At 42.2% G+C, this 27,935-nt stretch overlaps 1 protein-coding gene and 1 long non-coding RNA gene across 24 annotated transcripts in view; one reads left to right on the forward strand and one right to left on the reverse strand.

Annotated features, from left to right (window-relative positions):
• The window catches only part of CACNA1B (calcium voltage-gated channel subunit alpha1 B), a 244,247-nt gene that overhangs the window by 45,450 nt on the left and 170,862 nt on the right, over positions 1 to 27,935 (forward strand). The gene's annotated exons all lie outside the window — the stretch shown is intronic.
• LOC131384460 (uncharacterized) lies at positions 20,416 to 23,928 on the reverse strand. The gene is made up of 2 exons (XR_009215334.1): positions 23,759 to 23,928; positions 20,416 to 22,070 (listed from the first exon to the last, which is right to left on the reverse strand). It is a non-coding gene; the product is annotated as an uncharacterized LOC131384460 (long non-coding RNA).

The raw sequence follows: 27,935 nt of genomic DNA on the forward strand, positions 1-27,935 counted from the left end.
TAGATTCACATGCAGTAGTGAGAAATAAAGAAATAGCTCATGCATCCTTTACCCTTTTCTCCCAGTGGTAGCAACCTGCAAAATTATAGTCAGGGCCACAGTCAGGATATTGATGTTGATACATCAGTATCAATGATGTTGACACAGTGAAGACGAAGAGCATTTCCATCCCTGCAGGGGTCACTCATGCTGCCCTTTCATGGTCACACCCGCATCTCTCCTGCCCTCGCCCCCTCCTTAATCCCTGGCAACCACTAATCTGTTTGCCATATCTACAGTTTAGTCATTTTGAGAATGTTACGTGGACAAAACCATACCAAATGTAACCTTTTGGTATTGGCTCTTTTCACTCAAAATTCTCTGGAGGTTCACCCAGGTGTTGGTAGCATGTTTCTTTTTACTGCCAGGTAGTATTGCGTGGTACCAGGTGGTATTGCATGGTGCCAGGTGGTATTCTGTGGTGCCAAGTGAACGGTTAAACAATACCAATTCTGTGGTGCCAGGTGGTATTCCGTGGCTCCAGGTGGTATTCCGTGGCACCAGGTGGTATTCTGTGGCGCCAGGTGGTATTCCCTGGTGCCACGTGGTATTCCGTGGTGCCAGGTAGTATTCCGTGCTATGGCTGTACCATGGCTTGTTTAACCGTTCACCTGTGGAAGCTTCCAATTTGGGGTTATTATGAATAGAGTTGCTGTACAGGTTTTTGTGCAAACGTAAGTTTTCATTTCTCTGGGATAAATGCCCAAGAGTGCAAATTTCTAGTTACAGTGGTTACATGCTTAGTTTTTTAAGAAACCAAAGCTTTTCCAGGGGGCTACACTCTTTTACATTTCCACCAGCGGTGTGTGAATAATTCAGTTTTTGTGCATTCTGGCCAGTGTTTGGTGGTGACACTTTTTTATTTTAGCCATTCTGATAGGGGTATAGTGACACATCACTGGTTTTAATTCACATGTCCTAACAGTGAGTGGTGTTGAGCATCTTTCTGGACTTATTTGCCACCTGTGTATCTTTGGTGAAATGTCTCTTCATATCTTTTGCCCATGTTCTGTTTGAATTGTTCTTTATATATTCTAGGAACTGGTTCTTTGTTATATATGTGGTTTGCAAATATTTTCTCCTAGTCAGTAGCTTATCTTTTCAAACTTTTCACCTGGTCTTTCATGGAACAAATGTTTTTAAAATTTGATCGAGTCCAGTTTATCAATTTATCCTTTTGTGGATTGGGCTTTTGGTGTTAACTGTAAGAACTCTGCCTAGTCCTGAATCCTGAAGATTTTCTTTTTTCTTTTTTCTAAAAGTTGTATTGTTTTATATTTTACATGTAAGTTTACAATCTGTTTTAGGTTAATAAAAGTGTGAGGTTTTTGCCTGCCTGCCTGCCTGCCTGCCTGCCTGCCTGCCTGCCTGCCTGCCTGCCTTCCTTCCTTCCTTCCTTCCTTCCTTCCTTCCTCCCTCCCTCCCTCCCTTCTTTCCTTCCTTCCTCCCTCCCTTCCTCTCTCCCTCCCTCTTTCCCCTCCTCCTTCCTTCCCTCCCTCCCTTCCTTCCTGTAGCTCCAACACCACTTGTTGAAAAGGCTATATTTCCTCCATTGAATTGCCTTTGTACCTTTGGCAGAAATCTGCTGGACATATTTATATGGGTCTATTTCAGGTCCACGTGTCTTTCTCTCTGCCAATACCACGTAGTCTTGCTTACTGTAGTTATCTATATGTTTTGAAATCAGGTTAGACTGATTCTTTCCATTTTATTCAATTTGGGAGAATTGACATCATTACTATGTTGGATGTTCGATGTCCAATCAGAACATGTTATTTCTCTTCATATATTTAGATCATGTTTGATTTCTTTCATTAGCATTTTGTAGTTTTCAGCATACAATATACATTTTGTTACATTTGTAGCTATTATGTTTTCTTATTTTTTTTGAATGATTCTAATGTGTTTTGAGCACCCCTGGAGAAAGTGGGGTTGTAGTACTAGAGTGTCCAGCAACCCTGCCCTCACAGGGGATGAAAGGAAGCGGACCTTGGTGTTGACAGTGTACCCTTCATGGGATACTTGGATTACTTGGCAGGCAGCCAGTGCCTGGTTGTCCCACGTGTGACCAGGGGGTTCTTGATACAGGAAGCTTGTTTATACTGGCAGACATCCTTGTGGCTCTTGTCTGACCCATGTCTGGTTTGTGCCTGACCAGCATTGCAGTGTTGGGAGCCCATCCTAGTTCCCCAGGGAAAACCTGGCCCAAGGGTAGCCCTGGTTCTTCAGATGGAAGGCACACATTCAGTCACCACCACAACAGGAAATAAGTTCAACGATGTATTACCTACAGATCCTGGCAAGGAGGGCACCGTGAGTGGGGAGCGCCATCCTCCCTCCCCAGGTTATCTGAGGCAGTAATGAAGAGTCAGAGAGGGACAGAGGGAGGCAACTGGACATGCTAGGGAATAGGGTGTGGGTCCCTTTAAAGTTGTGGGCAAATGCCTGAATGGTCAGTTTAAAGGAGGCAGCAGAAACATGGAGTCTGCTAGGTGGGAGAGATGCCTCTAAGTTCTTATCTCTGGCCACGTTTTGGGTGTGGTGTTCTAACACCTAGGCAGCAACCTTTGCTGTGTTGTTCCCATTAGAAAATGGTATTGTATTTTAAATTTCGGTGTCCATGTGTTCATTACTAGTATATAGAAATACAATGGACTTTTGTATGTCGATCTTGATCATTCGACCTTACCAACTCCCTTATTAGTTCTGGGAGATTTTTTTGTAGATTCCTTGGGATCTTCTGTGTTGATAATCGTATAATTTGCAAATAGAAACAGTTTATTTCTTCTTTCTGATCTGCTTTTCTTATTGTGCTAAAATACGGATAACATAAAATTTACCATCATAACCATTTTTTTTTTTTTTTTTTTTTGAGACGGAGTCTCTCTCTTTGTCGCCCAGGCTGGAGTGCAGTGGCACTGTCTTGGCTCACTTGCAAGCTCCGCCCCCTGGGTTCAAGCGATTCTCCTGCCTCAGCCTCCCGAGTAGCTGGGATTACAGGCACCTGCCACAGTGCCCAGCTAATTTTTGTATTTTTAGTAGAGACAGGGTTTCACTATCTTGGCCAGGCTGGTCTTGAACTCCTGACCTCGTGATCCACCTGCCTCAGCCTCCCAAAATGCTGGGATTACAGGCGTAAGCCACTGCGCCCAGCCACCTCCTTCCTTCTTAAGTAATATTCCATTGTATGTATGTATGACATTTTGCTTATCCATTCCTCTGTCAATGGACCATTGGGCTGCTGCCATGTTTTAACTCTTACGAAGAGTGCTACCATGAATATCTCTTTGAGACCTTGCTTTCAATTCTTTTGGGTATATACCCAGAAGTGGAATTGAGGGATCATATCATAATTACATTTTTAAGTTCTTGAGGAACTGCTGTATCGTTTTGCACAATGGTTGTACCATTTGACATTCCCACCTTTTGGTGTGAATACACATGCATTTCCATTTCTCCACATGCTCACCGATACTTGTTAATTTCTGTGTTTTTGATAGTAGCAATTTTAATGTATGTGAGGTGGTATCTGCTTGTAGTTTTGATTTGCATTTCTTTAATGATTAGTGATGTTGAGCATCTTTTCTTGCGCTTATTGGCCATTTGCATGTCTTCTTTGAAGAAATGTCTGTTGGAGTTCCTTGCCCATTTTCTAATCTATTTTTTTTGGTTGTTGTTGAGTTTTAGGCATTCTGTATATATCTTGAATATAATCCTTTTCAGATATATGATTTACAATTTTCTTCCATTCTATGTGTGCCCTTTTTACTGAATTGATGGTGTCATATGATGCACAACATTTTAAAATTTTCATGAAGTCTAGTTTGTCTGTTTTTTCTTTTGTTGCCTGTACCTTTGATGTCATATCCAAGAAGTTGCTGTCAAATCTAATGTTGTGAAGCTTTTGAGCTATGTTTTCTTTTAAGAGTTTTACTTTTTTTAGGTCTCACATTCAGGTCTTTGATCCATTTTTAGTTAATTTTTGTATATGATAAGGATCCAGCTTTTTCTTCTTCTTCTTTTTTTTTTTTTTTTAGGCAGAGTTTTGTTCTTGTTGCCCAGGCTGGAGTGCAATGGAACCCGCCTCCCGGGTTCAAGTGATTCTCCTGCCTCAGCCTTCTGAGTAGCTGGGATTACAGGCACCTGCCATTACGCCTGTCTAATTTTTGTATTTTTAGTAGAGACGGGGTTTCTCCATGTTGGTCAGATTGGTCTTGAACTCCCAACCTCAGGTGATCCACCCACCTTGGATTTGCTGAAAAGACTGTCCTTTTACCATAAAATGGTCTTGACGCTCTTGTCAAAAATCATTTGGCCATATATGCAAGAGTTTATTTTGGGACTCTGTATTCTATCCCCTTGGTCTGTGTATCTCGATCTATGTGCATTTTGCCTTATGGCACTGGCTAGAAACTTCAGCATTATGTTGAGTAAGAATGGCGAGAGCTGACATACTTGCCATGCTCCCAATCTTAGGAAAAAGCATTTGATCTATCACAATTAAGTATAATGTTAGCTGTAGGGTTGAGTTGTTGTTTTTTCTTTTGAGGTAGATGCTGTTTATCAAGTTGGGGCAGTTCTACTCTATTCTATTCTTACTTTTCTGAGAGTTTTTGTTATGAATGGGTGTTGAATTTTGTCACGTTTTTTCTGCACTGATATGATCATGTGAGTTTTCTTCTTTAGTCTGTTAATATAGTGAATTACATTGATTTTTGAATATTGAACCAGCCTTGCATTCCCAGAATAAATCCCACATGGTCATGGTACCTAATTCTCTTTATGTGTTGCTGAACTGTATTTGTTAGCATTTTTACTAAGGAGTCTTACACTTATATTCATGAGGGATTTTGATCTGTAATTTTCTTGTCTTTTTTTTGTTGTTGTTGAGACGGAGTCTTGCTGTGTCACCAGGCTGGTGTGCAGTGGTGTGATCTTGGCTCACTGCAATCTCTGCCTCCCAGGTTTAAGTGATTCCCCTGCCTTAGTCTCCCAAGTAGATGGGACTACAGGCACCCGCCACCATGCCTGGCTAATTTTTTGTATTTTAGTAGAGACAGTGTTTCACCATGTTGGCCCAGATGGTCTCCATCTCCTGACTTTGTGATCTGCCCGCTTCAACCTCCCAAAGTGCTGGGATTACAGGCATGAGCCCCACTGTGCCCGGCCTGTAATTTTCCTTTTTTTGTATTGCCTTTGTCTGGTTTTGGTATCAGGGTAACACAAGCTTCGTAAAATAAATCAGGAAGTATTTATTCCTCCTCTGTTTTCTGGAAGAGATTGTATAGAAATGTGTTATGTCTTTTTTTTTTTTTTTTTTAATTTTTTTTTTTTTTTTTTTTTTTTTTTTTTTTTTTTTTTTTTTTTTTCTTTTTTATTATACTTTAGGGTTTTAGGGTACATGTGCACAATGTGACAATGTGCAGGTTTGTTACATATGTATCCATGTGCCATGTTGATTTAAAAATGTTTGGTAGGATTCTACTGTGAAACTCTCTGGGCTTAGAAATTTCTTTTTGGAGATCTTTTTTTAAATAACACTTTTGTTGCAATATAATCTGTGTACCATAAAATTCACCATTTTAAAGTTTACAGTTTACAGTTCAGAGTTTTTTGTATTTTCAAAAAGTTGTGCAGCCATCATTGTTATCTAATTTTAAGCATTTTCATTAACCAAAAAAGAAGCCCTGTATCCATGAGCCGTCAGTCCCTATTTCCTTATTCCCACAGCCTCTGGCAAGCACTAACCTTTCTGTCTCTGTAGATTTGTCTATTCCAGACATTTTATATAAATGGAATCATATAATCGGTGGCCTTTTGTGTTTTTACATCCACTTTGAAGCAAGTATTGGTATTTTATTGTCAAGTATGATTTCATTGTGTATTTATAGCATATTTTGTTTATATTTCACGAGTTGATGGACATTTAGATATTTCCACTTTTAAAAATTATGACTAATGCTGCTATGAACATTCTTGCACAAGTTTTTGCAAGGAATATGTTTTCATTTCTCTTGGGTATGGACCTAGGATTGGAATTACTGGATCATAGAACTCTATGTTTAACCATTTGAGGAACCACCAAACTGTTTTCCATAGTAGCTGTACCATTTTATATTTATACCAACAGTAGTGCACAAGGGCTCCAGTTTCTCTGCATCCTTACCAGCATTTGTTGTCTGTCTGAAATTTTAACCATCAGGCCAGGAGTGGTGGTTTATGCCTATAATCTCAGCACTTTGGGAGGCTGAGGTGGGAGGATCACTTGAGCCCAAGAATTCGAGACCAGGCTAGGCACCATAGCAAGACCCTGTCTCCACAAAAATATTAAAAAGTTAGCCAGGCATGGTGGTGTGTGCCTGTAGTCTCAGCTACTCGGCAGACTGAGGTGGGGAGGATCACCTGAGCCCAGGAGTTGGAGGCTGCAGTGAGCCAGGATAGCACCACTGCACTCTAGCCTGTGTAACAGAGGGAGACCCTGTCTTTAAAAAAGTAATAATAAAACTAAAAAATAAGATAATTTTCACCATCTTAGTGGGCATGAAGTGGTATTTCTGATTAGTTTTGACTTGCATTTCTAAAGTGACTTATTTTTATTTTTGGGACAGGATCTTACTGTGTCACCCGGGCTGGAGTACAGGGGCATGATCATAGCTCACTGTAGCCTCAATTTCCTGGGCTCAAGTAATCCTCCCACCTCAACTTGGGAGAGTAGCCAAGACCACAGGTGCACACTGCCAAGCCTGGCTAATTTTTAATTTTTTTGTAGAGATGAGGTCTTCCTACGTTGCCCAGGCTGGTCTCAAGCTCCTGGGCTCAGGTGATTCTCCCTCCTCAGCCTCCGAAGTAGCAAGGACCACACGCGCATGCTACCATGCCTGGCTAAGTTTTTAAACTTTTTTTTGTAGAGGTGGGGGCTTGCTATGTTACCCAGACTGGTCTTGAACTCCTGGCCTCAAGTGATCCTCCCACCTTGGCCTCTCAAAGCTCTGGGATTACAGGCATGAGCCACCACACGCGGCCATTGTTGAGCATCTTTTATGAGCCTATTCATCACTTATATATCTTCTTTGAAGAAATGTCAGCTGGGCGCAGTGGCTCACGCTGGGGGTTTAGATGATTATTTAGACTTCCTTCTTTTGTGAGGTGGACATGTAGATCTATATGTTTTCCTTTGGCACTGCTTTAGCTGTGTCCTACAATTTGATGTATTGTCTCTTCACTTTCATTCAGTTCAATGTATTTTTAAGTTCTCTTGAAATTTCCTCTTTGACCTATGAGATTATTATATAGAACTGTCTTGTTTACTTTGTGTTTGGAGAATTACCTGTTATCTTTCTGTTATTAATTTCTAGTTTGATTCTATTGTGGTGGGAGAATACACTAAACTGAAAGAATTTTAATTTTAAATTTGTTGATGTTTGTTACATGGCTCAAAATATGGTCTATTTTGATATTTATTTTGTGGGCACTTGGAAAGAATGTATATTCTGCTGTTGTGTGCTGTATGTACAGATGTTGATTGATTCTGTTGGTTGATGGTGTTGTTGAGCTCTTTTATATCCTTGCTGGTTTTCTGTCTATTCTACGAATTGTTGAGAGAGAGGCATAGAAGTCTCCAGCTTTAATTGCAGATTTGTCTGTTTCTCTTTTCAGTTCTGTCGGTTTCTGTATCACTTATTTTGCAGCTCTGTTGTTGAGTATACACATATTTAGACTTGCTGTTTTTTTTGATGGATTGACCTTTTTATCATTATATACATGTTTCCCTGTGTCTTGGGTAATTTTGTTTTACTGTGAGGTTTGCTTTATCTGATATTAATCTAGCCACTCCAGTTTAAAAAAATTAATCTTTGTATAAATCTTTTTTTATATTTTACATTTTTTTTGGAGACGGAGTCTCACTGTCACCCAGGATGGAGTTTAGTGGTGTGATGGTGTCCAATCTCAGCTCATTGCAGCCTCACCCTCCCACACTCAAGGAATCTTCTATATTAGATAGTATTATCTGGGGAGGGTCTTGACTACGAGTTGTCCAGGTTCTTGGCGGTTTGAACAAAGAATTGCACAAGATGCACAAAGCAACAAAAGAATGAAGAAATGAAAGCACAGATTTATTGAAACGAAAGTAAATTCCATAATGTGGGATTGGGCTCAGGTAAACGGTTCAAGAGCCCTGGTTACAGAATTTTCTGGAGTTTAAATACTCTCTAGAGGTTTCCCATTGGTTACCTGCTTACACCCTGTGCAAATGAAGACCAGGCCCACTACCGTTCTGATTGGTCATGGGAGGCGACCAATCAGTTACTTTCCATTTTTCATCTGCGATACAGTGGAATGGGGGGCGTTGCAGGGGGAGTAGCCTCTTCTTTTGTTACCTGGATGTGGAGAGGTAGAGTTTTCATTTTGATTCAGTTCTAGGAAGTCAGCACAAATCGGCCTTAGGATCCCTGCCTCCAGACCCTATTCTCCTGCCTCATTTCCCCTGAGAGATGTGATCCCCATCATCTTTATAGGAGGCTGAGGGACTGATGGTCTTTCTTCAGTTGATTTGGGCACAGTTCCTACCTATTGGGGATCATGGAACTCTCACCCTGCTCTGTCTAGTGGAGACAGGGTAGTTGCTGGATGGCCAGGGGTGGTGTCTTTACCTGGAACTGGCTGGAAACCTTGTCTCATGATCATCTGAAACTTGATGGTCTCTGGGCGAGAGGAAATTAATTTGCTTAAGAGATTTAATGAACATGGTCCAAAAACCAAGGCAAATATAGTCATTAGTGATGGGCTGGCTAGAGGAAGGAGCCATGCACCTCAACTTAGCATTTCTGACCAGAAGCCCCATGACTCAGACAGCTGTTGTCGTATCTTAGGGGCCCAGTCAGCTAATTTCCAGGCAGCATCCCTTACTAATCCTGATTAGTTGACATAAAAACAGCATTTTTCCGCTAGAAAAAGACGTAAGCCACCTTTTTAAGCAGTTAGGAGATCCAGTCCCCTTCAATTCTGTAAAGTGACTGCTGCCAAGGAGTCTGTCTGATTTTGTATGGCGATGATACTTTGGGCAATGTCTTCTGAGCTTTCCATAAAATCCTTGGACAAGTTGGTGATAGGATAGGGAGATTGCAAGCCTGCTAACTCCGGTTTCTACTCTTGCTGTTCTTCCTAGCCCGACCAAAAGGGGTTTGAGTTGGATGGCTCATTTGTGTCTGGTGGTTGCAGTTAAAGGTATAATGAGGAATTGGTTGTTGGGAGCTACATTAATTTTGGGAGCTAAATAACAAGTACAGGTTCCAGTCCAGTTGGCTGGTAAGTCTAAGTAGGAACTGGTCCCACACAGGAAAAAGGCTCCTTGTTTTTCAAGACAAAACTTGTTTTCTATGGTGAACACATGGGCTAGCTTGTTGTTTTTGCTTTCACATATGGTTGAGGTCTCTGCTAAGGTGGCCCTGGTTAAAGGCTGGAAAGGACCTTGGGAAGTATCCTGAGTTGCCCCAGCAGTTCTCTTTTCCCAGTGGAGGTAGTTAGGCTTAGTGTCCAGTAACTATCACCCAAAGGTATTTTCATACTGGGGAACCAAAAGGCAACTAGATCTCTCAGGATTAGTACATTCTTCACAAGGGAAACCGTGAATGCAGCTAGTGGGCCTGCCTTGACCGTACTTAGACTGTCATCCTTTAAAGCCCTTAACTAGGGATGGTTTCCATGAAAACTGTACAGGTTATCTAAATGATGCAGTTTGGGTAACTGTATAGCTTACGTAATCGGGTGAAGGATTAACTTCCAGGGTGTAGTTGCATTGATGACTTTATTTTATCTTTATTTTTATTTATTTATTTATTATTATTTTTTTTGAGATGGAGTTTTTCTCTGTCACCTAGGCTGGAGTGCAATGGTGCGATCTCAGCTCACTGCAACCTCCACCTCCCAGGTTTGAGCGATTCTCCTGCCTCAGCCTCCTGAGTAGCTGGGACTACAGGCACGTGTCACCACACCCGGCTAGTTTTTTGTATTTTTAGTAGAAATGGGGTTTCACTGTGTTAGCCAGAATGGTCTCAAATCTCCTGACCTCATGATCTGTCCGCCTCGGCCTCCCAAAGTGCTGAGATTATAGGTGTGAGTCACCACACCGGGCACATTGATGACTTTTCAAGTTTCCAAGGACCGGACCAGAATTTTTGCTTCTCTTAATACAAAGTGGCACCTGGAATTTTAGCTCTATGTACATTTATATTGGGCCCAAATTGGTTTCTGAGGGGATGCAACTCCAGAAAGGTTGCTCAGATGGGATTGGAGAAGGTTTACTGCTCATTGTAACCCTTGTCATTTCCATAATTTTGAATTCATGTATGTCATCCAGGCTCATTAGTTTGAAGAGAGTTCCTCCCTTGTAGTTAGGGTTATAGGTCATTTCCTTAAGGGCCCAAGATTGGGCTGGGATCAGGATGGCAGTATATTTAGATGATGATGGAGATAAACAAAACCAACAGTCCTTTGCCAGGGCTGGGCTGGTGGTATTTAACAGTCTTTGTGTTAAATTTAAAGTTCTTAATAAATACCCAGAATCCTCTAATTGCTTGAGGGGTAAAGGGAAGCTCTGTTATGAAATAAAGCTGATTGCTAGTAATGCGTGGTTCCTGCATACACAGGCTGTGGGTGACCATTATGGAACAAAAAAAAAATTGCTTATTTGTTATTTTGTCCTATAGAATGGGAACTCTAGGGGGGTGGATACCTATGCTGTCAGGAACGCTTGTTATAAAAATGAATTGAAACACTTTAGTTAATTATTACGAAGGAAGTGATTCCATCCATTTTCAATAAAACAAATTGTAAAAATATAAAAAATAGCTACCAATATCCAGCTGATAAGTATGCAACAAAGACACCAAGGAAAGTTGGTAGGCATTTACTTATTTTTCGGCTGTCTTTTAAACAGGTACTTCACTGTTCCCACAGGTTCACAGGTGTAGTGGCTGATGGGAACTTCAGGTTCCAGGTCCAGGGCTTCAGGTATTGCAGGCTTGACCCTGGAAAGATGGATACAACTACCTAATCCTAGTACTTTGACTGCAGAAGGCATGGCCAGCACCACTGAAAATGGTCCCTTCCATTTGGGTTGCAATAGTTGAGCAGGTGATCCCCTCTTTCCATGTTTTAACAAGTACCTGATTTCTCATTTTGGAGATAATGGCAGACGGGAGGCAGGACTAGATTGCAGTTCCTACTCGGATGGCCAGAGCAGCCTGTGGAGGCTTGTATCGTGAACTTTTGCTCCAGAATGACTGCAGAAATAAATCAGGAAAGCCAAGAGAACCCATAGACCCTCTGAAGGAAGTGGATTGCTCCAGCAGGACCTGGGAGATACCCAAAATACTGTGCTGGTATCCACGGCTGAGAGACCCACAGACAGTTCATATCACAGGACGCTGTGCAGACAACCCCCAGTACCAGCCTGGAACCTGGTAGACTTGCTGGATGGCTAGATCCAGAAGAGAGACAACAATCACTATAGCTCAGCTCTCAGGAAGCCACAGCTCTAGGAAAATGGGGAGAGTACTACCTACATCAAGGGAACACCCCATGGGACAAAAGAATCTGAACAACAGCCTTGAGCCCTAGACCTTCCCTCTGACAGAGCCTACCAAAATGAGAAGGAACCAGAAAACTCTGACAATATGACAAAACAAAGTGCCTTAACACCCTGAAGAAATCCCACTAGCTCACTAGCAATGGGTCCAAACCAAGAAGAAATCCCTGATTTACCTGAAAAAGAATTCAGAAGGTTAGTTATTAAGCTAATCAGGAGGCACCAGAGAAAGGCAAAGCCCAATTTAAGGACGTCAAAAAATGGTACAAGAAATGAGGGGATAAATTTTCTTTTTTTTCATTATACTTTAAGTTCTAGGGTACATGTGCACAATGTGCAGATTTGTTACATATGTATACATGTGCCATGTTGGTTTGCTGCACTCATTAACTCATCATTTACATTACGTATTTCTCCTAATGCTATCCGTCCCCCAAACCCCACCCCATGACAGGCTCCGGAGTGTGATGTTCCCTGCCCTGTGTCCAAGTGTTCTCATTGTTCAATTCCCACCTATGAGTGAGAACATGTGGTGTTTGGTTTTCTGTCCTTGCGATAGTTTGCTCAGAATGATGGTTTCCAGCTTCATCCATGTCCCTACAAAGGACATGAAATCATCCTTTTTTATGGCTGCATAGTATTCCATGGTGTATATGTGCCACTTTTTCTTAATCCAGTCTATCATTGATGGACATTTGGGTTAGTTCTTAGTCTTTGCTATTGTGAATAGATAGTGCCACAATAAACATCTGTGTGCATGTGTCTTTATAGTAGCATGATTTATAATCCTTTGGGTCAAATAGTATTTCTAGTTCTAGATCCTTGAGGAATTGCCCACTGTCTTCCACAATGGTTGAACTAGTTTACACTCCCACCAACAGTGTAAAAGCGTTCCTGTTGCTCCACATCCTCTCCAGCACCTGCTGTTTCCTGACTTTTTCTTTTTTTTCTTTTTATTTTTTTGACAGAGTCTCACTCTGTTGCCCAGGCTGGAGTACAGTGGCACAATCTTGGTTCACTGTCACCCAGGCTGGAGTGCAGTGGCGCGATCTTGGCTCACTGTCGCCCAGGCTGGAGTGCAGTGGCACGATCTCGGCTCACTGCAATCTCTGCCTCCTGGGTTCACACCATTCTCCTGCCTCAGCCTCCCGAGTAGCTGGGACTACAGGCACCTGCCACCACACCCGGCTAATTTTTTGTATTTTTTAGTAGAGACAGAGTTTCACCGTGTTAGCCAGGATGGTCTTGATCTCCTGACCTTGTGATCTGCCTGCCTCGGCCTCCCAAAGTGCTGGGATTACAGGCATGAGCCACTGCGCTCGGCTGTTTCCTGACTTTTTAATGATCGCCATTCTAACTGGTGTGAGGTGGTATCTCATTGTGTTTGATTTGCATTTCTCTGATGACCAGTGATGATGAGCGTTTTTTCATGTGTCTGTTGGCTGCATAAAGGTCTTCTTTTGAAAAGTGTCTGTTCATATCCTTTGCCCACTTTTTGATGGGGTTGTTTGATTTTTTTCTTCTAAATTTGTTTAAGTTATTTGTGGATTCTGGATATTAGCCCTTTGTCTGATGGATAGATTGCAAAAATTTTCTCCCATTCTGTAGGTTGCGTGTTCACTCTGATGGTAGTTTCTTTTGCTGTGCAGAAGCTCTTTAGTTTAATTAGATGCCATTTGTCTGTTTGGCTTTTGTTGCCATTGCTTTTGGTGTTTTAGTCATGAAGTCCTTGCCCATGTCTATGTCCTGAATGGTATTGCCTAGGTTTTCTTCTAGGGTTTTTATGGTTTTAAGTCTGACATTTAAGTCTTCAATCCATCTTGAATTAATTTTTGTATAAGGTGTAAAGAAGGGATCCAGTTTCAGCTTTCTACATATGGCTAGCCAGTTTTCCCAGCACCATTTATTAAATAGGGAATCCTTTCCCCATTTCTTGTTTTTGTCAGGTTTGTCAAAGATCAGATGGTTGTAGATGTATGGTGTTATTTCTGAGGCCTCTGTTCTGTTCCATTGGTCTGTATCTCTGTTTTGGTACCAGTACCATGCTGTTTTGGTTACTATAGCCTTGTAGTATAGTTTGAAGTCAGGTATCGTGATGCTTCCAGCGTTGTTCTTTTTGCTTATGATTGTCTTGGCAATGCGGGCTCTTTTTTGGTTCCTTATGAACTTTAAAGTAGTTTTTTCCAATTCTGTGAAGAAAGTCATTGGTAGCTTGATGGGGATGGCATTGAATCTATAAATTACCTTGGGCAGTATGGCCATTTTCACAATATTGATTCTTTCTATCCATGAGCATGGAATGTTCTTCCATTTATTTGCGTCCTCTTTTATTTCGTTGAGCAATGGTTTGTAGTTCTCCTTGAAGAGGTCCTTCACTTGAGGGGATAAATTTTCAATGAAATAGAGAGCATAAATAAAAAACAATAAAAACTTCAGGAAACACTGGATGCACTTAGAGAAATGTAAAATGCTCTGGAAAGTCTCAGCAATAGAATTGAACAAGGAGAAGAAAGAACTTCAGAGCTCGAAGACAAGGTTTTTGAATTAAGCCAATCCAACAAAGGCAAAGAAATAAGAATAAGAAAATATGAACAAAGCCTCCAAGAAGTCTGGGATTATGTTAAATGACCAAACCTAAGAATAATTGCCGTTCCTGAGGAAGAAGAGAAATCTAAAAGTTTGGAAAATGTATTTGGGGAAATAATCAAGGAAAACTTCCCTAGCCTTGCTAGAGACTTAGATGTCCAAATACAAGAAGCTCAGAGAACACATGGGAAATTCATTGCAAAAAGATCATCGCCCAGGCACATTGTCATCATATTATCTAAAGTTAAGATGAAGGAGGCCGGGTGCTGTGGCTCACGCCTGTAATCCCAGCACTTTGGGAGGCCAAGGTGGGTGGATCACCTGAGGTCGGGAGTTTGAGACCAGCCTGACCAACATGGAGAAACCCCGTGTCTACTAACAATAGAAAAAATTAGCTGGGAATGGTGGTGCACACCTGTAATCCCAGCTACTTGGGAGGCTGAGGCAAGAGAATCGCTTGAATTTGGGAGGCGAAGGTTGCGGTGAGCCAAGATTGCACCATTGCACTCCAGCCTGGGCAACAAGAATGAAACTCTGTCTCAAAAAAAAAAAAAAAAAAAAAAAGACAAAGGAAAGAATCTTAAGAGCTATGAGCCAAAAGCACTAGGTAACCTATAAAGGAAAATCTATCAGATTAACAGCAGATTTCTCAACAGAAACACAACAAGCTAGAAGGGATTTTGGCTCTATCTTCAGCCTCCTTAAACAAAACAATTATCAGCCAAGAATTTTGTATCCAGCAAAACTAAGCATCATAAATGAAGGAAAGATAGTTTTTTTCAGACACAAATGCTGAGAGAATTCGCTACTACCAAGCAAGCACTACAAGAATTGCTAAAAGGAGCTCTAAATCTTGAAACAAATTTTCAAAATACACCAAAATGGAACCTCCTTAAAGCATAAATCCAATAGGATTTATATAACAATAAAAATTAAAAAAACCCAAGGTATTCAGGAAACAAGTAGCATGATGACTAGAATAGTATCTCACATCTCAATATTAACGTTGAATGTAAATGGCCTAAATGCTCCACTTAAAAGATACAGAATGGTGGAATGCATAAGGATTCACCAACCATCTGCTCCCTCTAAGAGACTCACCTAACACATAAGACTCACATAAACTTAAGGTAAAGGGGTGGAAAAAGACTTTCCATGCAAATAGACACCAAAAGCAAGCAGGAGTAGCCGTTCTTATATCAGACAAAACAAATTTAAAGCAGCAACAGTTATAAAAGACAAAGAGAGACATTATATAATGATAAAAGGCCTTGTCCAACAGGAAAATATCACAATCCTAAATATATATGTACCTAACACTGGAGCTCCCACATGTATAAAACAATTGCTAGTAGACCTAAGATATGAGATAGACAGGCCAGGCACAGTGGCTCACGCCTGTAATCCAGCACTTTGGGAGGCCGAGTTGGGTGGATCACCTGAGGTCAGGAGTTTGAGACCAGTCTGGCCAACATGGTGAAACCCTGTCTCTACTAAAAATACAAAAAATTAGCCAGGTGTGATGGCAGCCTCCTGTAATCTCAGCTATTTGGGAGGCTGAGGCAGGAGAATGGCATGAACCCAGAGGTGGAGGTTGCAGTGAGCCAAGATAGTGCCATTGCACTCCAGCCTGGGTGACAGAGCGAGACTCTGTCTTAAAAGAAAAAAAAAAAAGAAATGAGATACACAGCAACACAATAATAGTGGGGGACTTCAGTACTCCACTGACAGCACTAACAGGTCATCAAGGCAGAACGTCCACAAAGAAACAGTGAATGTAAACTATACCCTGGAACAAATGGACTTAACAGATATTTACAGAACATTCTAGCCAACAGCTACAGAATATATATTCATCAGTGTGTGGAACTTTCTTCAAGATAAACCATATACATAGGCCACAAAATGAGCCTCAATAAATTTAAGAAAATTGAAATTATATCAGGCACTTTCTGAGACCACAGTGGAATAAAACTGGAAGTCAACTCCAAGAAGAACCCTCAAAACCATGCAAATACATGGAAATTAAATAACCTGCTCCTGAATGATCATTGGGTCAAAAATGAAATCAAGATGGAAATTTAAAAATTCTTCGAACTGAGGCCGGACGCGGTGGCTCACACCTGTAATCCCAGCACTTTGGGAGGCCAAGGCGGGTGGATCACGAGGTCAGGAGATCAAGACCATCCTGGCTAACATGGTGAAACCCCGTCTCTACTAAAAATACAAAAAAAAAAATTAGCTGGGCGTGGTGGCAGGCACCTGTAGTCCCAGCTACTCGGGAGGCTGAGGCAAGAGAATGGCGTGAACCCGGGAGGCGGAGCTTGCAGTGAGCTGAGATCGCGCCACTGCACTCCAGCCTGGGCAACTCAACAAGACTCCATCTCAAAAAAAAAAAAAAAATTAAATAAATAAAAAATAAAATTCTTTGAACTGAATGACAGTAGTGACGGAACCTACCAAAACCTCTGGAATACAGCAAAGGTGGTGCTGAGAGGAAAGTTCATAGCCCTCAACACCTACATCGGAAAGTCTGAACGAGCACAAACAGACAATCTAAGGTCACACCTCAACAAACTAAAGAAACAAGAACAAACCAAACCCAAACCCAGCACAATAAAGGAAATAACAAAGATGAGAGCAGAACTAAATGAAACTTAAACAAAAAAACACAAAAGATAAATGAAACAAAAAGCTAGTTCTTTGATAAGGTAAATAAAATTTATAGGCCATTAGCAAGTTTAACCAAGAAAAAAAAGGGAGAAAATCCAAAGAAGCTCTATTAGAAATGAAATGGGAGATATTACAATTGACACCACAGAAATACAAAAGATTTCTCAAGGCTACTGTGAACACCTTTACCCATGTAAGCTAGAAAACCTAGAGGAGATGGATAAATTCCTGGAACGATACAACCCTCCTAGCTTAAATCAGGGAGAATTAGGTACCCTGAACAGACCAATAACAAGCAGTGAGATTGAAATGGTAATAAAAAAATTACCAACCAAAAAAGTCCAGGACCAGATGGATTCACAGTAGAGTTCTATCAGACATTCAAAGAGAATTGGTACCAATCCTATCGACACTATTCCACAAGATAGACAAAGAGGGAATTCTCCCTAAATCATTCTATGAAGCCAGTATCACCCTAATGTCAAAACCATGAAAGGACATAACCAAAAAAGAAAACTGCAAACCAATATCCCTGATGAACATAGATGTAGAAATCCTCAACAAAATACTAGCTAACAGAATACAACAGTATATCAAAAAGATAATTCACCGTGATCACGTGGGTTTCATACCAGGGATCAGGGATGGTTTAACGTACTCAAGTCAATAAATGTGATACACCACATAAACAATTAAAGACAAAAATCACATGATTATCTCAATAGATGTGGAAAAAGCCTTCGACAAAATTCAGCATCCTTTATGATTAAAACCCTCAACAAAATCGGCATACACAAGACATACCTCAGTGTAATAAAAGTCATTTATGACAAACCCACAGTCAACATAATACAGAATGGGGAAAAGTTGAAAGCATTCCCTTTGAGAACTGGAACAAGACAAGAATGCTCACTCTCACCACTCCTCTTCAACATAGTAATGGAAGTCCTAACCAGAGCAATCAGACAAGAGAAAGAAAGCAAGGTCATCCAAATCGGGAAAGAGGAAGTCAGACTGTCGCTGTTCGTTTGCTGATGATATGATTGTTTACATAGAAAACCCTAAAGACTCCTCCAGAAAGCTCCTAGAACTGATAAAAGAATTCAGCAAAGTTTCCAGATACAAAATTAATGTACACAAATCAGTAGCTCTTTTATATACTAACAGTGACCAAGCTGAGGAGGAAATCAAGAACTCAACCCCCTTCACAATAGCTGCAAAACAAACAAACAAAAAACAGAAAACCAAAAAACTTAGGAATATACCTAACCAAGGAGGTGAAAGACCTCTACAAGGAAAACTACAAAACACTGCTGTAAGAAATCATAGGTGACACAAACAAATGGAAACACATCCCATGCTCATGGGTGGGTAGAATCAATATTGTGAAAATGACCATACTGCCAAAAGCAGTCTACAAATTCAATGCAGTTCCCATCAAAATACCACCCTCATTCCTCTCAAATTTGGAAGCATCACATTACCCATCCTCAAACTATAGTATAAGGCCATAGTCACCAAAACAGCATGGTACGGGTATAAAAATAGGCACATAGGCCAATGACAGAATAGAGAACCCAGAAATAAACCCAAATACAGCAAACAAGAAGATAAAAGTGAAGAAAGGACACCCTATTCAACAAATGGTGTGGGGATAATTGGCAAGCCACATGTAGGAGAATGAAACTGAATTCTCATCTCTTATCTTATAAAAAATCAACTCAAGATGGATCAAGGACTTATCTAAGACCTGAAACTATAAAAATTCTAGAAGATAACATTGGAAAAACCCTTGTAGGCATTGACTTAGGCAAGGACTTCATGACCAAGAACCAAAAGCAAATGCAACAACAACAAAAAAGATAAATAGCTGGGACTTAATTAAACCAATGAACTTTTGCACAGCAAAAGAAACAGTTGGCAGAGTAAACAGACAACCCACAAAGTGGGAGAAAATCTTCACAATCTACACATCTGAGAAAGGACTAATATCCAGAATCCACAATGAACTCAAACAAATTAGCAAGAAAAAAATCCCATCAAAAAGTGGGCTAAGGACATGAATAGACAGTTCTCAAAAGAAGATGTACAAATGGCCAACAAACATGGAAAAATGCTCAACATTATTAATGATTAGGGAAATGCAAATCAAAACTACAATGTGATACCACCTTACTCCTGCAAGAATGACTGTAATAAAAAAATTAAAAAATAATAGATATTGGCATGGATGCGGTGAACAGGGAACAGTTCTACACTGCTGGTGGGCATGTAAACTAGGACAACCAGTATGGGAAACGATGTGGAGATTTCTTAAAGAACTAAAAGTAAAACTACCATTTGATCCAGTAATTTCACTAGTTGGTGTCTACCAAGAGGAAAATAAGTCATATGAAACGGAGACTTGCACATGCATGTTTACAGCAGCACAATTTGCAATTGCAAAAATGTGAACCAACCCAAATGCCCATCAATCAACCAGGGGATAAAGAAACTGTGATATATATATATGATGGACTACTACTCAGCCATAAAATGGAGAATTAATGGCATTCACAGTGACCTTGGTGAGATTGGGACTATTATTCTAAGTGAAGTAATTCAGGAATGGAAAACCAAACATCGTATGTTCTCACTCATAAGTGGGAGCTAAGCTGTGAGGATGCAAAGGCATGAGAATGACACAGTGGACTTTGGGGACTCAGGAGGAAAGGGTGGGAAGGGGTGAGAGATAAAAGACTACAAATTGTGTGCAGCATACGCTGCTTGGGTGATGGGTGCACGAAAATCTCATAAATCACCACTAAAGAACTTACTCATGTAACCAAACACCATCTGTTCCCCAATAACCTATGGAAATAAAATTTTTTTTTTAAAAAAAATACCTTATCTTCTGGCCTAATTTTGGGTTGCTGGTTAGTTGCCAGTGTGGGGAGGCTTTGAGTTTCAAACTTTTTTTTTTTTTTTTTAGTTTCAAACTTTTGTAAAGCCTGCTGAAATGGTCCCAGGTTAACTAGGTATTTCACTAAAGTGGCTGTTTCTAGATCAGTATTTAGATCATTAGTTAAAAATGGCCTCCTGTATAACATTTCATATGGGCTCATATTAATTTTTGCTCTGGGGAAATTATGGACTCTTACGAGAGCTGTGGACAGCAAGTTGACCCAAGTTTCTGATGTTTCTGATATAGCGTAGCTAACACCCATTTTAGAGTTTGATTAGCTCTTTCCACTTTTCTAGAGGATTGAGGCCTCCATACTGAATGTAAATAGTATTTGATTCTGAGAGCCTTAGCAACACCTTGAATTATTTGAGAGATAAAGAACGAGTCATTATCACTTTGGAGGCTTTGAGGTAACCCAAACTGGGGAAATATTTCTTTGAAAAACCTTCACAACTTCATTGGCCTTCTGTGTTTTGGTGTAAGGTAAGCTTCAATCCAGCCAGTAAAGGTATCTGTAACCTGCACACGGACCTTGGGGGACTGAACAAAGCATGACGAACGTGGGAATAAAGATAAAGACAAAGAGTATATTTGGAAGGAGGGGTCAGGGGGCTCCTTGCTTCTAGTGAACAAGGGCCCTGAGCTTTACACACCCCTCTGTATTTATTAGGCAAAAGAGATAGCGAAAAGAAGAGGGGGTGGTTGTCAGCAGGCAGTTTGATTCACAGCAGGCTTGCAAGACCACATTCTTTGAACAATAGGCTCTAGATGTCCCAGTAGGTAACTGCAATGAGCACGGCGCCAGGGAGTGATTGCCCTCAGCAAACCTCCTGGTGGCAGGCACAGTCGTGAGTTTGTCCACATCCTGCTTTCATGATAAACAGTTTGCTGTTTGATCATATAGCCTCCAGTGGAATACTGAGTTGGTCATGTCTCTCAGGCCTTCAGCTCCCTACAGGTATCTGTTAGTACTAACAAATCTTGTATGCTCTACAGACTGGCATTGTCCTATGGCCCTTTGGGTTTCCTTTGAGTGCTCTTTGGGCAGTGATGGCTGTCATAATTTTTGCTTGCCATTTTTCTTTACTCTGTTCCCCTTTTCCTTCCTTCATGGTTGTTATACATCATGAAAGCAATATCAAGAAGCTGATTTTGATTAGTTTTTGGGCCCATCTGTAGCTTTTGGAGCTTACATCTAATGTCTGGGGCAGATTGGATTAGTATATTTTTTAAAGGCTTCCTCCAGCCTGCCATGAAACATGGCTGGATTTTCCTTCTTGCCCAGTGTAACCTCCTTTACCTTATCATAATTTACTGCCTTATTCTCTTTCTCTTCCTCCAAGGAGAGCCTCAAGAAACTTAGCCTGGTGGTTCATTCCCTCGGGTGTGTTATAGTCCCAATTAGGATCAGTAATGGAGACTGTGTCTGGGCCTAAGTGATTGCCCTGAGAGTTTCAAGGAAATAAGTCATCTGCTTCCTGGTGGGTGGCCTCAAAGATTTGTTTCTTTTCCAAGGGGCTGCAATAGGTTGCTAGAATGAATTGAACATCTCCCCTGAGAGATCAAAGGCTAAGGTCAAAGTTTGGGACCCATATCCAAATTCCTAGGGTTCTCAGAATAGCTTCCTAGCTTTTTTGTATGTTGTTTTATATCAGTTATAGAAAAGGGGGACTGCACTAGGACTGGCCCCTCAGCTCCTGCTACTTCCCTAAGGGGTAGCAGGGCTGGAGGGGGAGTTGAATAGATTGTTCCTCTCCAAATGTGAGGAGGACTTAGCTGGACCCCCGAATTTTGCTCTTGGATTTGAGCCTCAGGAGCACTTGGCAAGGAGTTATACAGGGGTGGTTGCACTTCCCTCTGAGAGACAGGTGGCCTTTGTAAAAGGGGATCATCTACAATATCTAGTTCTGCCTTAAGACGTTCCTTTTCAGGGCAGGTTCCAGGACTTTTGCAGATTGTTGGGTTTTGGTATAGGGCTATGAAGACCTGTACGTGTGGGATTTCTGACAATTTACCCTGCCTTTTGCAAAACAGGTCTAATTGCAGGATGGTGTTGTAATTAAGACTTCCAATGACCACCAATTATTCCTGGCGGTCCGGCTGATATTGGGGCTATACAGTATTATAGTAGAAAATCAGATGTTTTCTCCTTAGATTGTCAGGGTTCAATTGATTCCAGTGGTTGAGGATGCAGCCAAGCAGGGAATCAGATGGAATGGATGGAGAGTTGCCCACAGTGGTCTGGAAGAGAGAAGAGGACTTTAAAAAGTGGAGGTCCTACTAGGTGACCCAGATTTTACCTGGGGTGGCCATCTGGAAAAACTCTGCGTCTTGTCTGGGTTCCCAAGGGCATCCCCACCTCTGGGGCCCCGTCTTAGTTTGTCAGATATGTCTGACCTCAGATGGGTGCCATCACCACTTTGGAACGGTTCCCTCCACAATCACTGGCCCACTATGAGTTTCCTCTTGTCCCTGGCTGAAGGCCCCGACTTCTAGCATCCTTATAATTTGATAAGGCCAAGCTTTTCCTTTTAACTTCAGCCAATATGTTCATACACAGAATCTCTTTTACAATTAATTTTCATAAGCCTACAACTTGTTCAAACCTTTGGATTTTTCCTATATCACTTAAAACAATCCTTTAGCCCTCTAAACTTAGGCAACAAAAATTATACAACATTTCTTGCATAATTTCACTTTCACAAATCTTTTTCACAACTTACCCAGATCATCTACTACTTGCTTGGACTTTGTGACTTGTCCTAAACATCCCTCTTTTATTTCTTTACTTTTATTATTATTATCATATTCCAGGCTGGAGTGCAGTGATGCGATCTTGGCTCACTGCAACCTCCTCCTTCCAGGTTCAAGCAGTTCTCCTGCCTCAGCCTCCCAAGTAACTGGGACAACAGGCGTGCATCACTGCACCTGGCTAATTTTTTATATTTTTAGTAGAGACAGGGTTTCACCATATTGGCCAGGCTGGTCTCGAACTCCTGACCTCATGATCTACCTGCCTCGTCCTCCCAGAGTGCTTGGGATTACAGGTGTGAGCCACTGCACCCAGTAATATCCCTCTTTTTTTTTTTTTTTGAGAAGGAGTCTTGCTCTTTCACCCAGGCTGGAGTGCAGTGGCACGATCTCAGCTCACTGCAGGCTCCGCCCCCCGGGGGTTCACGCCATTCTCCTGCCTCAGCCTCCCACGTAGCTGGGACTACAGGCGCCCGCCACCTCGCCCGGCTAATTTTTTGTATTTTTAGTAGAGACGGGGTTTCACCCTTGTTAGCCAGGATGGTCTCGATCTCCTGACCTTGTGATCCGCCCGCCTCGGCCTCCCAAAGTGCTGGGATTACAGGCGTGAGCCACTGCGCCCGGCCAATATCCCTCGTTTAAAACAACAGTCATTTTACTTTAGGACAAGAATTTATCATACAAGATGCCTTTTTATATAATACAAAATCTCTTTTATTTATAACCTTCTTTGCATAGCTAGGGGGCTAAGTGGGTTTCTTTTGTCCTTAGCCAGTTGAATAGATCAAGTAAGAGAAGGGAGGTCAAAATGCCTAAGAGACATTACGTTTTGTCTTTACTAGCTAACTCTACAGGAGAATTTAGCATAAGAAAAGAGGGTTTAAGTTCCCTGAAACTGTGAATTCCTCCTTGACAAGCTGCCACTGCCAATTGTGTCACACTTAGGGATCAGGGAGTATAACCAGGAAAGACAGAAAAGAGTCCTTCCCCCTTCCAGGCAGGGCAGCTATCCCTATCATTCCTTGGCCTTCAGGTAACACTGGAGAGTGGCCCCAGTTGCCCTCAGTTACTGGGGAGCTACTAGGAAATGACTGCTGAAAGACCGAAAAAAAAAAGGAAAAGGACTCAGGTTCCTCATGTGAACCAGGCAGTGGTGGTCAGGCGCTTCCACATGGTACCTTTCAGTCTCTCCATAGAGTGGCCCCAGCCAGAGAGCTGCAGTTGCCTCCGTGCTTAGGTGCTCTCTGTCAAGTGTCCTGAGTTGGAAAGAGAGATAGAAAATGCTTCCCCTGTATGGAACAGAGAGGAAAAGGGAAAATAAGAAGAAAAATAACTCCCAAACTTTGCGCTTGCCTCCTGGCTGGCTCATCAAAATATGTTACCAGGGGAGGGTCTTGACTATGAGTCATCCAGGTTCTTGGCATTTTGAACAAAGAATTGGACAAAATGCACAAAACAACAAAAGAATGAGGCAACGAAAGCACAGACTTATTGAAAGTATGCTCCACAGAGTGGGAGTGGGCTCAAGCAAGTTGCTCAAGAGTGTTAGTTACAGAATTTTCTGGGGTTTAAATACCCTCTAGAGGTTTCCCATTGGTTACTTGGTTACACTCTATGTAAATGAAGACTGGACCTGCTACCAGTCTGATTGGTTGCAGGAGGTGACCAATCAAAGGCTGAAGTGAAGTTATAAAGTTAAACCCTATGCTAATGAAGACTTGGCCCATGACCAGCCTGATTGGTTGTGGGAGGTGACCAATCAGAGGTACTTTCCAGTTTTTCGTCTGTGACACAGTGGAAGGGGGGTGGGCCGCAAATTGAGTAGCCACTGTTCTTTTGTTACTTGGGTGTGGAGTGGTGTTTTCCTTTTGATTCAGTTCTAGGAAGTCAGCACAAATCGGCCTTAGGGTCCCTGCCTCCAGAACCTATTCTGCCTCAATAGTACTATAATTTTTGCTTCATCTGTCAAACATAATTTAGAAAACTCAAAAGGAGAAAGAAATCCAGTTACCTATATTTTTACACTTTCCATTTTTCTTCCTTCCTTCCTAATAGTGATTCAATTTTTACTTATTTCCTTTCTGTTTAGAGAACTTTCATTATTCATTTTTTCTTAGGAGAGTTCTGCTGGTGACAAATTCTCCTGGTTTCCCTAGTTTTTCATTTGAGAAAGTCTTGATTTCCCACAGGATATTCTTGGTGGGTATAGGTGTCTGGGTTGACAGTTCTTTTCTTTCAGCACCTGAAAAATATTATGCCACTTCCTTCTGGCCTCCATGGTTTCTGATGAGAAACCATTTGAATTGTTTTCCCCGTATAGGTAAGGTATCATTTTTTCTGCTGCATTCAAGATTTTTTCTTTGTCTTTGGTTTTCAGAAGTGTGGCTATAATGTGTTTGTCTGGGGTTTGCTGAGCTTCTTAAAGCTGTATGTTTGTGTCTCTTGCTAAAGTTGAGAAGTTTTCAGCATTCTTTTTTTTTTTTTTTTTTTTTTTTTGAGACAGAGTTTCGCTCTGTCACCCAGGCTGGAGTGCAGTGGCACAATCTCGGCTCACTGCAAACTCTGCCTCCCAGGCTCAAGTGATTTTCCTGCCTCAAGCTGCGGAGTAGCTGGGATTACAGGCATGCACCACCATGCCTGGCTAACGTTTGTATTTTTAGTAGAGACAGGGTTTCGCCATGTTGTCCAGGCCGGTCTTGCACTCCTGACCTCAGGTGATCTGCCTGCCTCGGCCTCCTGAAGTGCTGGGATTACAGGTGTGAGCCACCACACCTGGCTGTATTTCTTTAAATACTGTCAGTTTTGTCCGTTTTCACCTGTCTTTGATGCTCTGATGACACGAATATTAGATCATTTGTTATAGTCCCATGGGTTTTTGAGGTTCACTTTTCTCTGCTTATCAGAGTGGATAATTCTATTGTTCTTTATTTTCTTACTGTTCACGGATTCCTTCCACATCCCCTCCATTCTCTTGTTATGCATTTTCATTGAGATTTTTGATTTTTTTTTTTTAGCTCTAAATTTTCCCTTTGGTTCTGTAATCCAAAAAGTTATCAGAGACAAGTCTCAATCAATTCAGAATTTTATTTTGGCAAGGTTAAGGACATGCCCAGAATAAAAAAACAACACCTTTGTAGAAAGGTATTTGGTGTGTGTGTGTCGTGTGTTGTGTCTGGTGTGCGTGGTGTGCATGTGTGTGTGTCTGGTGTGTGTGTGTCTGGTGTGTGTGTGGTGTATGTGGTGTGTGTAGTGTGTGTGGTGTATGTGGTATGTGTAGTATGTGTGGTGTATGTGGTGTGTGCCTGTATCTGGTGCATGTGGTATGTGTGTGGTGTGTGTGTGGTGTGTGCACTTGTGTCTAGTGTGTGTATGTGGTGTATGTGTGTATGTGTGTGGTTGTGTGTGTGTGTGGTGTGTGTTGAGGTGTGTCGTCACATGGTGTGATGTCCTTTGTGTCTGGTGTGTGGCATCATGTGTGGTGTGTGTGGGTGTGTGGTGTTTGTGGTGTGTGCGCTTGTGTGACCAGTGTGTGTGTATGGTATATGTGTGTCTGGTATGTGTGGTGTGTGTGTGTGTGGTGTGTGGTGCGTGTGTCTGGTGTGTGCACTTGTGTGTCCTGTGTGTGTGGTGTATGTGTGTCTGGTGTGTGTGGTGTATGTATAGTGTGTGTGTAGTGTGTGTGTGTTTGGTGTTGGTGTGTGTGGCATGCATGTGTGTGGTGTGTGCACTTGTGTGTCCAGTGTGTGTGTATGGTGTATGTGTGTCTGGTATGTGTGGTGTGAGTGTGTGTGTGGTGTATGTATGCATGTGTGTGGTGTGTGTGGTGTGTGGTGCGTGTGTGTGTCTGGTGTGTGTGCTTGCGTGTCCTTTGTGTGTGGTGTGTGTGGTATACGTATGGTGTGCGTGTAGGTGTGTAGTGTGTGTGTGTTTGGTGTTGGTGTGTGTGATGTGCGTGTGTGTGGTGTGTGCGCTTGTGTGTCCAGTGTTTGTGTATGGTGTATGTGTATCTGGTATGTGTGGTGTGCGTGTGTGTGTGTGGTGTATGCATGTGTGTGTCGTGTGTGGTGCATGTGTGTGGTGTGTGTGTGTGTGTAGAGGGAGATTTATCATGAGGAACTGGCTCATGTGATCACAGAGGCTGGCACGTCCACATCTGTGGTTCTGCCTGGCGGGCTTGGGTGCTGTCCGCACATGGAGAGCTGATGGTGCAGTTCCCGATGGCGGTGGCCGGCAGAGGTGAAATCCAGAGGCACCTGCTGGAGGCTTTTCCCTTACCCAGAGGAGGGTTGGTCTTGAATGTGGGTTGAATGAGGTCCACCTACATTACAGAGAGCAGTGGTCTTCACTCTGGATTAAAGTGATAATCTTATCTCAGAGCACCTTTGTAGAAGTATCTGCAAGGTACCATCAGGTGTACTTGACCAAGTATCTGAGTATCCCGTGGCCCAGCTAAGTTGACACAACATTAACCATCACAGCATCTAAGAAATTTGTGCTCTTCCTGGTTCTTAGTATGTCGAGTGAGTTTCTGTTGAAAACTGGCCATTTTTGGCCTTTCGGCATGGGACCTTGGATCTCAGTTAAGCATTCTGCGTTGGCTGTCAGGGAAGGAGGAGGGCTGCTGTCTTGTTGCTGGTGAGTGCAGAAGTCTACGTTCCCCACTTGGCCTCTGTTGACATATGGTAGCGTGTTCTCCTTACTGCTGGGCTGGGGTGGCAGGTCTGGCTTCCCACCATGCCTCAAGGGAACTTTCCTGGCTGGGAGGGTTAGAAGTGCCTCGTTCTTGTTCTCCACGTGGTTTCTGCACACTGTGTGTGGGTGGGCGGCTTCATGACTGCTGGATGGGGGTAAAAGTCCTGACTCCACAAGGCCCTTCTGACAGCTCCCTAGCAGCAGGGGGTGCCCCTACTGCCTGTGTAAATGGACGTCAAGGTGTCCCGTGTGGTCTTCACTAGTACCGCAGAGGTGGGCTGGGGCTGGGGGGCCATGATAACCCCTGCTGAGGAGGAACGTTCCATCTCCTACTTGGCTTTCTCTGACAGCACCCCATGGAGGGTGAGGGGATTTGGATGCCTCATTGCAGTCTAGGTGCTCCTCTGGGTCTTTGCTGGAAGGGAGGGATGGAGATGGAGCCAGCATTTTCTGTGGGTTGTCTGAGAGCTCCCTGTCCTGCTAGGCTGCCTTGGTTAGGGAGAGCTGGCTTTTGCTGGTGCTTTTTTTTTGTCGTCTGTGCCCCTTGGGCATTTCCAAGTTTTAGGCTTCATCAGCTCCAAATGTGGGATATAGGAGGCAAGAAGAAAACCCCGGAAACGCACCTTATATCCTGGGGTCCTAGCTAGTCTGTCCTATTTTCTC

Source organism: Hylobates moloch, unplaced genomic scaffold (genome assembly GCF_009828535.3).
Source record: "Hylobates moloch isolate HMO894 unplaced genomic scaffold, HMol_V3 SCAFFOLD_10, whole genome shotgun sequence".
Lineage (NCBI taxonomy): Eukaryota > Metazoa > Chordata > Mammalia > Primates > Hylobatidae > Hylobates > Hylobates moloch.